The sequence below is a fragment of the Maylandia zebra genome, linkage group LG6, assembly GCF_041146795.1.
Source record: "Maylandia zebra isolate NMK-2024a linkage group LG6, Mzebra_GT3a, whole genome shotgun sequence".
Taxonomy (NCBI): domain Eukaryota; kingdom Metazoa; phylum Chordata; class Actinopteri; order Cichliformes; family Cichlidae; genus Maylandia; species Maylandia zebra.
The window spans coordinates 18,370,964-18,383,251 of record NC_135172.1 but is presented as its reverse complement, the minus strand read 5'-3'; the positions used below and the strand labels follow the sequence as shown (position 1 = coordinate 18,383,251).

General features: G+C 39.5%; 1 protein-coding gene across 4 annotated transcripts in view; it reads right to left on the bottom strand.

Annotated features, from left to right (window-relative positions):
- The window catches only part of fbxw7 (F-box and WD repeat domain containing 7), a 135,265-nt gene that overhangs the window by 118,047 nt on the left and 4,930 nt on the right, over nt 1–12,288 (bottom strand). For 2 of the 4 annotated variants that reach the window (XM_076884809.1, XM_076884808.1), the window contains exon 2: nt 2,218–2,334. The exons of 1 other annotated variant lie outside the window; for it this stretch is intronic. The gene's annotated coding sequence lies outside the window, so the exon portion shown is untranslated. The remainder of the gene's footprint in view (nt 1–2,217; nt 2,335–12,288) is intronic. One more of the 4 variants, XM_076884811.1, reaches the window with a different exon arrangement.

Sequence of the window (12,288 nt, the reverse complement as noted above, 5' to 3'; positions counted from 1 at the left end):
ATTGAGCATTGCGTGGCACATCCAACATACTGTTTTACTTTAGTCCATGACGCGCTTACCTTCAGGGTCATACGTCACATGAAAACCAAAATAGTTTCAAACGCCAGATCTGAATGAGGGTGGGGGAGGTTCAATTTGCCATGTTGCAAGGAGAGCTTAACTTCTGTGTCGCTAGCTTGCCCTGCGCTCAGTGAATCTGCGTTCGACTACTCCGCCTAGGCTGCACTGTCGAGCGCAGATCCACTGAGCGTTCAACACAGAAAGCATCGTCGGAAGAAAAGTTGATAAAATAAATTTAAAATTTTGTATTGTTCGATACATATGCGTACCGAACCGAAAGCACTGTATCGAACGGTTCAATATCGATACGAGTATCGTTGCACCCCTAATAAATATGTAGAACGGGATGCCGCAGTAGTTAAATGAAGTGAAGTGTCTAAAACACCATCCCTCACTCCTCACCTATTTTAACTGTGAGCTTGACTAGCAATCACTTTAAGGAAAGATGAGATGGGAGTTTAATTTAAACAGCTACAATCTAATTAATTGACATTAAGCGGTACACCCGCAAGTACTGAAAGCAACTAGCTGGCTTTTGTACTCTACCTGTAACAGGTGATTAGCTGGAAGCCCGTGTGCATCTGTCAGTGATGCTGCTGGTGGAGCCCAAAGTATTTATATAAATAGAACACAAAGAATATTTACATAAATATAAACTCCTCCTACTATATAAATAAATTCAACACCACAGATGCTCAGGATGATTATGCAAACCACTATTTTCAGGTAGACGAACTTCCAGTCCCCACTAAAGTATACCTTTACTTTAACCCCTGTAGCTAATTTTAAAACTATTATATAGCATTTACACAGCTCAGCCCAAAAGAGACAAAAATGTAAAAATAAAAAATAAAAATCAGGGGGGAAAAAAATATATATATATGTATCAGAGAAAAGGGAAAGACAAAAACAAATGTCAACCACTGAATCATACGTTGAACTGTTGCAACAAGTAGTTAATTGACAGGTCAATTAATGAGAAATACGCTGTGATAATTTTGTGAGGCCGTTTCATTATTAACGAATAGCTTTCAAACAAAGAAAACATGTAAAGACTGGGCTTTTGGAAACGCTAGTCCACATATTTACTTTTTTCCTATATTTGCAATAAATGGATAAGAAAATGACCTGGAGATGAACAGATACTGAAAACTACTCAAAGCCATAAAGGAATGCTAAAATAGTTTCGTAGGGTGGCTTATAATACAGTGATCATGTTTCAGTATAAAAAGATTTGGTTGGATTTGTCAGTTTCTTTCTCAGGGAAAAAAAAAAAAAAAAAACTTGACTGTGGGCCAAGGGTGAACAAAATACATTATTTAAATACAGGTGTCAACAGCAAAACAATCTCTCTCTCAAAGTATTCAAAACCATGTTACACTTACGAACCCCATTACATAAGTGCACATATGACCAGATATTCACCTGCCATTTACCTATCGGCTAATACGGCCAGGATTACAGTCCCTTGGAAACAGACAACTGCTACCACCATGGATACCTAGTTTTTCTTATTGTACTCCCTAATCTAGTAGAACAACACATGCCAACATGTCTCATGCACATTCACTGGCGACCCTAGTGGGTCCAACTCAGGGGTGCTGAGATAATGAAAGCCATTATGTCCCTGTTAACTCCAGTTTAATTTTTGTTTATTCGGTGACACTGATGAACTGAGAAAAAAAAAGGAGAAAAAAAGAAAAGGAAAAAAAAAAAAAACTCCTTTCCCCTCCCCAGAACAAAAATGAGGGGGGAAAAAAAAAAAAATTATTTATATATCTCTATATCTCTATCTATCTATCTCTCTATATATCTCTATCTATCTATATATATAAAAATAAAAATTGGCCAAATACCGTCAATAGTCTAGCGCATTTACAGGAATATATTGGACTACAACTCCTCTATATTAACAACATATCTTCTCCTTTTAAAGTTTCATCACTGCATGAATATGTTTCAAGCCAACAATGCATTTCAAATAGAAGTGGGCATTTAAACCTTATGCTCTGCACAACAGTTAAAAATTTAAATCATTCATACTGGAGAGGAGGACAAAAAACATAAAAGTCAGTAAAGAAGTAAAAAACAACAGTTTTCTAAAGAAAAGAAAATCTGTCAGTCAATGGATTGCGTAGTAGCTCTGGAAAAGCTTGCCTGTGCTTGAGGGGCAGGGGGTACAATGTGTTATCTGCAGCGCCACAGACCTTCCTCCTTTGAAGTGTTGCTGAACCACCGACTGCACCAGGGACAGTGAAGGTGGAAGGCAGGAGGCTGGAAGGGGGGGGTATAGAAACCAACAAAGTGAGGTACAGAAAACATCAGATGCACAAACAGTTTAACTTGTGATGTACTACATGCACCTCAGAGACTATTTACACTGTTATTTCTGAAGCAGAGCAAAGGAAATTCACATGATTATTTTTCCTCTCCTTTTTCAAGGTCCTGTTTGGGGCAGCCGTGTTTCCTTTGGCGAGTAATGAAGAAAGCATATGGTGGCCATGTGTTGAACGATTGGCTGCGAGGTTGGAGAGGGGAAGTACATGGGACGAGCTGGATGGCAAGGAAAGTGAATCGACTGACTGTTCTGCCTGTTCCCTCTGTTCACCGAAACTCTCCCTCAAGGATTATCCTCTCTAATAGACTTAAAGGCACTTTAACTGAGCTGCCAGCTGCCTGCGTCCCTGGTGGAAAGCAACCCAGGTCAAGTCTGAGGGAGGATATCCTACCATGACAATGCAACACATTCCTAGAGTGCCTCAAACTTGCATCAAAGTAAAATAAATGTAACCACTCGTACCAAATACTGAAAGTAAATTAAATATTTAGTAGAACAGAAAAACAGCCTTACTTCACATTCAACGCAAACACATACAAGAGCTTGAAGACTAACAGCTGCAACGACAATGCCACTCACGACCATCATGAGATGTGAACCTTGGGCAATGTTACAATATGTATTCTTAAAATATGTGTATAGAAGAAGAAAAAATTCACACTGTTAAAGTATTACAGAGCTACAGTAAGTGTGACCAGAGCTTAAGCAGCTACACACTCCACACCTACTTTTTTGATAAACAGTAAATAATTCATCCATGAGGAGAAAAATGTGGGCCAGAGAGCTGTAATCTGCATAACTCTGAATTTCACTGCAGAGTTTTAAGGCAATTTCTGTGTCACACACTGCCATGGAAAAAGAAACGACTTTGATTAAATGTATTGAAATCACACACACAAAATAACTTAAAACCGCAGATTGTTATGTTGTGTTGGTGTCATGTAGAACCCACATCATATAGAAACGCCAACAATAAACACCACATTTATGGCGAAACTAAGATTTACTGTTCTCAGCCAATGTGGGAAACTGCAAGATGTGAGGTCTGTGCCAAGTGAAGACAGCAGCAAAAGACAAGCGCAGGATTCTGCAATAAACTCAGCTCTTTTGTTAGGAAAAAGAAAATGAATAATTAGGTCAAGGCTTCTCTGTTGTGGTCCACGGGGAATAGAGACCTGTTGATTTTCTTTCATGACATCTAATCATGGACTAATTTAGACACAACCTGCATTCCTTTGTTGAGTTTATTCATTCTGACCTCTTTTTGGGCTGATGAAATGCCAGCTTATTATGAAACAGTAGCTATTCAACAGTTGTAGGCCTACGGCAATATGAGGATGCTCAATGTCTGAAACATTTCATTTTTGTCTAGAACGTCAAAACAATTGTAATAAAAAGGTCAGTATATCTACCTTTTAACTAATAGGTCATTAACCTACAGGGAAGCCTGCCAAACTGTATGACTGTTCCACAAACAAATCACTCAGTATGACCAATTAATCTTTAAAATACTGTATTATGTATTTAAAAACAAAAACCCAGCTGTGATGCTCAGGATATTATCCTATTTCAGTAATGTGTAAAATGCTCATTTTGCTGAGGGATAGATGCTCAATTAATTAACCAATAGCTCTAACCAATGAACTTCAGTCTCTGAGCAGGAAGATAAAATATTCTTTTCACGCTACATTTTATAAATATTAGCAGAGAGCCACTAATCACAGAAGTTTAGCCAGATTTCTGAACCCGTTCCAAAGTGAAGTGCTGTGAAACTAGTTCAAACAAATCCAGGACTTTGCACAAACTACTCCCTCCCAAATTTTATTGTAAAGTTCTCTAAATTTTAGTTTTCAGTTACTACAGCAGGACATGATTGAGAGCACTCTAGTTCATGTAAGTCAAGTCGAGACTTGCAGTAACACAATGTGAACAAGGAACAGACACAAACTACGTGAGCAGAAGTGCCTGACTTCATGACTTCAACACAGGCTTGGTGATGTGGCACAGAGGTCTGGCCAGGTCCTCTTGGACCATGAGACATCGGGAGACCTCTGACCAGGCATGTAAGGGAAGCCTCCATTCACAAAGGCAGACGTTTCCATGCCAACAGCAAAGAGGCCTTTCAAACAGGTTTTGTGCTGCACCTCTGCTGCAGTCTCAGAGAAGGACCGGTGGGCATTTGAGAGGAAATGGGTTGTGGGAGGCAGTGAAGAGATGCAATTGTGTTAAGGTGAGATGGAAAAAGGACTGAACAAAATGACCCACAGCCTGAAGGCATTTTGTGATGGGAAATTACAAAAGAAAAGGCTAGACGGCTCAAATCACTTTTGTCCCTTTTAAACGTATGAAGACATAGGAACATCGGTGGCTTTATCAATCTGTCAAAGTGACGGCATTCTGTCAGTCCGACAGCAGACCCACAATATTGCCAGAACAAGCCGCAGTACCCAAATCAATGTGTGGTATGAGTGAAATTTGACAATACAAGTGCTGTATAATCCATTACTGGGTTTAGGCTGTATATTCCAGCCCCAGCAGCCTGCCTAACTTTAGTTGACTCCCATAACAGGCTCAAGCATAGTGGGAGGTTTAGACACAATAGAAACAAAAAGGTTCAACAGCCAAGTAAGCTAATGTTTATTATTAGCATGCTGCCATGAATATTTTCCCCATATTTTTCAAATGAAAAACAAATATTTAAAAATAATAATAACTATACACAACACTAAAACCATTTTATCTGGTCAAATGACAGCCATCCACGTATGTCTACTAATTACCATCTTTCCCCATTTCCCCAGTGTTGACAGGGTTAATATATCCTAAAGTTCTTATAATATCATATTACCCTAACAGAGCACTTCACTCTCATACTTCAGGCTTACTTGTGGTTTCTAAAAGTAGAATGGGTGGCAGAGCCTTCAGGCCCTTCACCTCAGGAAACAGCTCCCAGTTTGGATTCCTCTTTGATAAAGACTATAGTTGATGCTCATTTAGGTGACCCTGAACTATCCCTTAATTATGCTGCTACAGACACAGCCTGCAGGATTTCATGTGACGCACTAAGCACTACTATTCCACTCACCTCTTTTCATTCATCATACATTTATATCCTCCTGAGAACTGAGGAAAAGAGATTCTTCCGATTGAACGTTTTGATTTCCTTCCTCTTTGGAGCTAAAAGAGGCCACCCAAACGCATGAGATATCAATGGAAAGGATGTTCTCTATTTAGCACAACAAGACTTATTAAGGTAGCTCAAATAAGTCAAAATATATAGACCAAAAAACATCCAAAAATGTCCATTGCACAGGCCACAAATGAAAAGGCTGGTTCTCAGGAGGATATACCATTGCAGCATGTCATTATATTTGTGTCTTGTCTCTCCCTTAGTCTAGTCTCCTGTTCACCTGCCCCTGCCCCTCCAAGAGCCTGGTTCTTCTGGAGATTTCTTCCTTTTAAAAAGGGAGCTTTTCCTTCCAACTATCATAAAGTCCTTGCTCACAGGGGATTGATTGTTTGATTGTAGGGTCTTTACCTTTTAGTATAAAAATTTGGTCCTATATAAATGAGCTGAACTGAAAAAGTTTCCTGGCAGAAACTGCATTGTAGCAGACTTTTCATACCATGGAGGCTCTATGTTTCGCTAGTAACTCTGATTATGAAAACTACTTCTATGTGTAGTGAGGCATTATAGATCCACATTTAGTAAAAGTTACTTATTGAAAGTTCAGGTCTTCAATAGGGACTTATAAACTGTGACTATGTGGTGCCTTGTGTGCCTGAAGTGACATACACACGCCACATCAATGGAAAAAAAAAAAAAAAATATATATATATATATATATATATATATATATATATATATATATATATATATATATATATATATATATATATATATATATATATATATATATATATATATATATTTTTTTTTTTTTTTTTTTTTTTTTATGTGGAGATAATTTTTAAGATTATAACAAATCTGTAAAGTTACAACTGTTACAATTATGTAAATCTGAGCGACTCACTTTCAAAAAGCTCGTGAAGAGATACTGCTGTAAATTCTCACCTGTGCACAAGCATACACGTGCACTTTGTTCCAGGGTGCTGGCAAAGTCTGATCTGGCTGCCTCTAACACTTTCTTTTCACATGCACTTTCATCAAAAACGTTTAAGGGGGTATAGTGCATGTGTGAAAAGTGCTCATTTGTGTTTATGTAAAACTTGCTCCTCTAGTTTCAGCTCCAGCACGTAACCAGTACATAGATATTTAGTACGTAGCCATCAATTGGGTGTGAAAGCAGCTCACTGTTCGAGTTGTGCCTGATCAACACTTCAAAGAAGAAATAAAGTATTCCTTCTCAGAGGACAAAGACAAAGAGATGCTATTTGTACTTTCATATCTTTGGCTGTTGATAATATGCTCTGCTGCAGTATAATTGTGGACCCTAATATATCCACTCTTGACTTTTGTCCCAGACTGCCACTTTCTTCTGTCCCTGCACTGTGTCACCTAGTGTTCAAAACACAGCCCACATCAAAGCAAAATGCCTGGGAGATTTCTCCCCATGTTCATTACCCAGCTCAGAGCTACATGGCACAGCACTGAATTATTAACATACTCCTTGCGCCTCACAGATACTGAGCAAACGGGCCGTTTACAAGCACAGAATAAACCCATACTTTGCTCTTAAGGCTCCAGTAAATCCTCAGAGTAACTCAAACTGATAAAGCAAGCATTTAGAAGAGAGCATTTTTAAAAGGCACAAAACAGAGGATGGTATCACACTGCTAACGACAAAGTTACAGATGATGGAGGTATGCAATAAGCCGAGAAAGAGAATTCAAATATTATAACTATTACATTCTTCATGAGTATAGGAGGAAGAGAAAATGTGCGTCTGATAGTGTAAGATAAGATAGCTAGGGAAGGCCTGAAGCTGTGAATTAGATAGGTTTCATAGATATCATGCGGGGATGTCGTGGCATTGACATCATGGTCATATTACTATAATGATCGTATCATATATACACATACATAGGGCTGGGCGATATGACCCAAAATTCATATCTCGATTTTTTTTTTTTTAAAGCCATAAAGTAAGAACAAAAAGAGAGTTCTTAGTCCAAGCTGTGTCCCAGATGTCACACAGGCATTTCTATTAACATAGAGCATAGATGTACATAAGATTTACTCAAAAATAAATTATGAGCATTTATTAAATAATAATGCTCCATAAATAAAAGAAAACAATGTTGTTTTTGTGCATAACAAAAAGCTCACAATTGTGCAGTCAAAATGTAAACTAAAAGACGCTGAGCATAATAACAAAGACAGATTTCACAGCTGCTCTGTTCCCAACTTCTACTGTGTGACTGACAGCATTGAGTTTGAAATCCTCTTCGTAACCACGTCTCTTAACAGGTGCCATTTATAGTCCTTATACACAGTAAGGTAATATTACGTTGAAGCACAGTACGTATCACTCCACGAAGGCTCCTCGGTAGCCGTAATGCTCTGACAATCCATCAAGCGGTGCAGCACCGTAGCTTACCAACGTCGTACTAAAACATTTTTTTGACAGATTGCTGAGCGCCGTGTTCCACATAAAAATCGGTTCGCGGCCATCAAGCACAAACAGAATTCATACATAAGGCGCGCTGTCAACTTTTGAGAAAATGCAAGGATTTTAGGCTGTGCAGCGCCTCTGGGCTGCATGGCGTTAGCGTGGTTAGCTCGTTAGCATGGTTAGCTAGCTAACACGTTGACGGCGTCCAGTCCCACGCACGGGGCGAAGTGCAGTAACTCGGACACGGCAAATCTCCATTAACATCTTGTCGCTTCCTGCAGGTGAAGCGATGGGGGAGGAGGGGGAGCTGTGTTCAGTGAAGGAGGGGCGAGGCCGAGTAACGTTGCGTAAAGACAAAAGTGGACGAAAGAGAGGCAAACTTGCGGCTCCACAAGTATAATTATAACGTAGACTATATCGATATAAAGGATATTGTCACACCTTATATCTCGTATAAAAATATATCGATATTTTTTAAAAACTCGATATATCGCCCAGCCCTACACATACATATAAATCAAACCAGGTAACTTTAAGCAAATTAACTTTAAGCAAATTCTTAATCCGGTTGTTCAGTCTGACGTCACTATAAATATTCTGTGGACTAATGAGACAAAAGTTTATTTTTGGAAGGTGAGTCCCATTACATCTGCATAAAGCTCAGCACAGTATTTCATAAAAAAAAAAAAACCCCACCATAGCAACAGTAAAACATGGTGGTGGTAGTGCAATGGTCTAGGGATGCTTTGCTGCTTTAGGACCTGAAAGGCTTGCTATTATTGATTGAATCATTCTGCTCTCTACCAGAAACTCCTGAAGGAAAGTGTCTGGCCATCAGTTCATGCCCCCTCAAGAGGACAATGATCAGAAACACAACAATCCGGTCGTTAAGTCTGACGTCACTAGCCATGTCTGGGCCTAAACTCCGCTGCAGGTCCATATATCAAACGATCACTATGGCATTACTGAGAGTTGAAAAACTGTCTAAAGTCTTTCATCTTTAATACCAGGTGTAACAATTGAGTTTAACATCCAGGCATCCATGAAAACGGAATTTATGACATTTAACGGAGTTAGAAGTTAGCAGGAAGTTAGCTCGCTAGCTTCTATCTAAATACAATATAGCATGTCCTGACTGCGGGGTTTTGGAAACAAATTAAAACGTACAGCTCTGTTATCACTTCCAGCATAAATGAAGACAGAAAACTAAACAGCAGTGACGTTTGTAGGGTTACTGAAGTTGGGCTAGCTGCTATATAATGATGTGCTACGTGACCGCTAGCGACACAGCTATGTTAGCATAATATAAACAAGCTAACTTTTTTCCACTCGATAAAAAGTTAACGTGAGTGTTCTCGGTGGTCAGGAACAAATGTAATCGCATGGCAGGATGCTGTAAAAGGACCAAACTTCAACCAGGAGAACAACTGAGATAATCCATCCACAATACGAGGTTAGTCATTCATATACTGCTGCATGGGCTGGGCTGTAGTTACATCCTAAGGTTTTAAAAACTGAGCTTAAATAAATGATTAGCGGTAATAAAAGCCGAGGGAGGTCAACAGTGATCACTGACTGTTTTAGGAGCTTTTTGAGATCAAATAGAAGAAAATACAAAACATTAAACATGTTAACAACACAAAAGCCATATTAAACGCAGACTACTTTAGACCTGGAAGTAGGATTCGTCGCGTCATCACTGAACAACCGGATAAAACCCTTTGTCGTCATTGTCCCCACCCCACCCCTATACTCCACCTGTGGGAGTCACCCACTGTTTAAGAACCACTCCTCTAATGTGTCGATGTGACTAACTGCAGCTGCATCAGGAAAGGCCTTGCCCAGGCAGCAGACACGTATACAGAATTCTTCATATCAGGCCACAGAATTAAAATCACCAGAAATAACTAAACAGCTATTTTACTTTTCTGGTTTCATGTCTACTCACAACTCCCAGTAACGCCCCCAACAACAATGCTAATTTTAAAACAAGGTAAGCCATCAATACAAAGAATTGCAGGTTCTCAAGCTGAGGAGAGGCAGCAGTGGAGATAAAGGCTCTAGTGTGTGTTGTAATGTCTGACCCTAATAACAATAATTGTGCCCTTTTTTCTTTATGTTGCTGTACTTTGTTGCCACAAAGGACCACTTGATGACTTTAAGTTACTCTTCAAGAGATTTCCTTGAGACTGGAGATCCTCTTGGAACTCCCCACGGAAAAGCCCCTTTAATGTCCTTCCCATGCTTATGAAGACAGTTTCATTTCCCTCCTCATTTCCCAGTTTACATACACAGCTGAATAAGTCTTTAAGTATGCAAACTACACAGCACCTCTCTACACATTTGCTGCTGTCACCCCTTTCCCGTTTCCCTCTGTGGATTGCACCATTTAAACCTAATGTCTTTCAACCATCTGTCCCCTCTGCTCCAAAGCTGTCCATCTGTAGAAATCCCATTACCCTCTCAATTTGGTATATTAGACACAACTCAAAGATTCAAGCAACACTTCCCACTTTTAAGCTTTCCTCCAAACATAAACAGTGGCTTGAACATCCGTTTACCACTTGAAAACACAACCCCCACAGAGTAACTGACTTGTACTATCTCTCTCCATATGTAAGGAGTCTTAAAACTAGACAAGCAACCCTGAGTAGTAGCTTTGTTAGGAATAGCCAGCATCTGGAAAGCAGACTGATTCACTCACTGGTTACAAAATATGCATATATGTTTTCCTCAGTTGAAGATTTCAGACTGAGTGTGGATTTACTAAGGCCAGTCTCCCCATATGCAACGTAAACAATGTCCACCATCTTCATGCTTTGCCAACACAAGTTTCAAAGACAGGAAATCTCACCGTCCATGAGAACAGTATTAGGAAAGCCCTGATGTCAGTAACACAGCAACAGTAAGGAGTGTGGGAATGTGAAGCTTTACGCAAACAACGTCCAGGATACCCTGTCATAATCTTTAAGGGCTTGCAGCAATCCATAAACTAAACTTCCAAGTAATTTTTTTAACCTAATTTTGTGTACCAGTTTCATTTCACTGCAATATGAGAGGCTTTACCTTGTTTCTGTCATTTACCCTGTACTCATAACAGGTTACAGATTTCCAGCTTTAAAGAAGCTAAGCTTTTGTCTTCTCCCCCCCACTCTCTCTCCCTCTCTTCAACAACCTTGAATCTTGTTTAAAGCTAGAAGCTCTGCTGCTGCTGGTGGCAGAAAAGTTGCTAGTCCTGACCAGGGCAGTAGCAGCTCTCCGACACACACCAACAACCAAATCTGAGGGGAGAAAAACAAAGAAAAAGAAAAAGAAAAAAAGAAAATAAAAAGAGAGATGCACAGAGGGGGGGAAACATACAGTTGGCAGTGAAGGCAGGTGGGAAGATTGCTTGTATCTCTCCCTCTCCCCAAACACAAGAAAAACAGGAATCACAACAAAGATAAAGTATTTGACCTTTGGAAACAATCGATAATGGAATAACTAAAATCCTATCAATACTGATCCATATTTTTGTGTAAAAATAAATTGAAAATATGCAGTTCGTCTTAAACACTTTCAGCCTATCCTTGAATGTGAATTCTCTGATCTTCATTAGCATACACTGCCCTGCTGGAGGAGAGAGGAGAAGAGAGTACATCCCCCCCCCCCCCCAAAAAAACCCAAAACAAAAAACCCAGAATACATTTAACTGAAGGGTTTAATAATGTTAATAATGTTCTTGTTGCAACCATTTTAAAAGGGGGTACATAATGGGCTGGCTATGAAAAACAAACCCCAGAGAGCAGCTTAGTTTGTACATATTAACCCTTTACAGCCGATCGGAGCGGGCACGCTCTGTTTTGCGTAACTATTTTTAAATCCCGGTAGCTCTGCAACCACGTAAGCTAGCGCAATAATTTTTTTTGCATATGAAACTGGAGGAGTTGTACTTACATCTTATGCCATCAGCTTGTCCTAGGTCACAGTTTCCTTCCACATATAGCTTTGCAAAAACTGCATAAAAATCACTTGCAGCAACAAAAACATGATATTCCAGAAACACGCTTCGCCGATCCAATCAGCTGTTTGTAACACTTCCTACGTCCATCAGCGTGAACTATCACATGACCGCATGACCTGCCCGAAACCGGAAGTGATGTCATTTTGCGGAAATGTAGTTTTTTTACCATCGTACCTCATGAGCTTATACTTGTGTTTTTAAAAGTTATGTTTGATTTCATGACTTTCTGTGTCGTTTCTGGGATGCTTAGGACTCATATTCCACTGATGGAAATAGTTTATTGTGATGCATATGCTGTTATTTTGCAAATT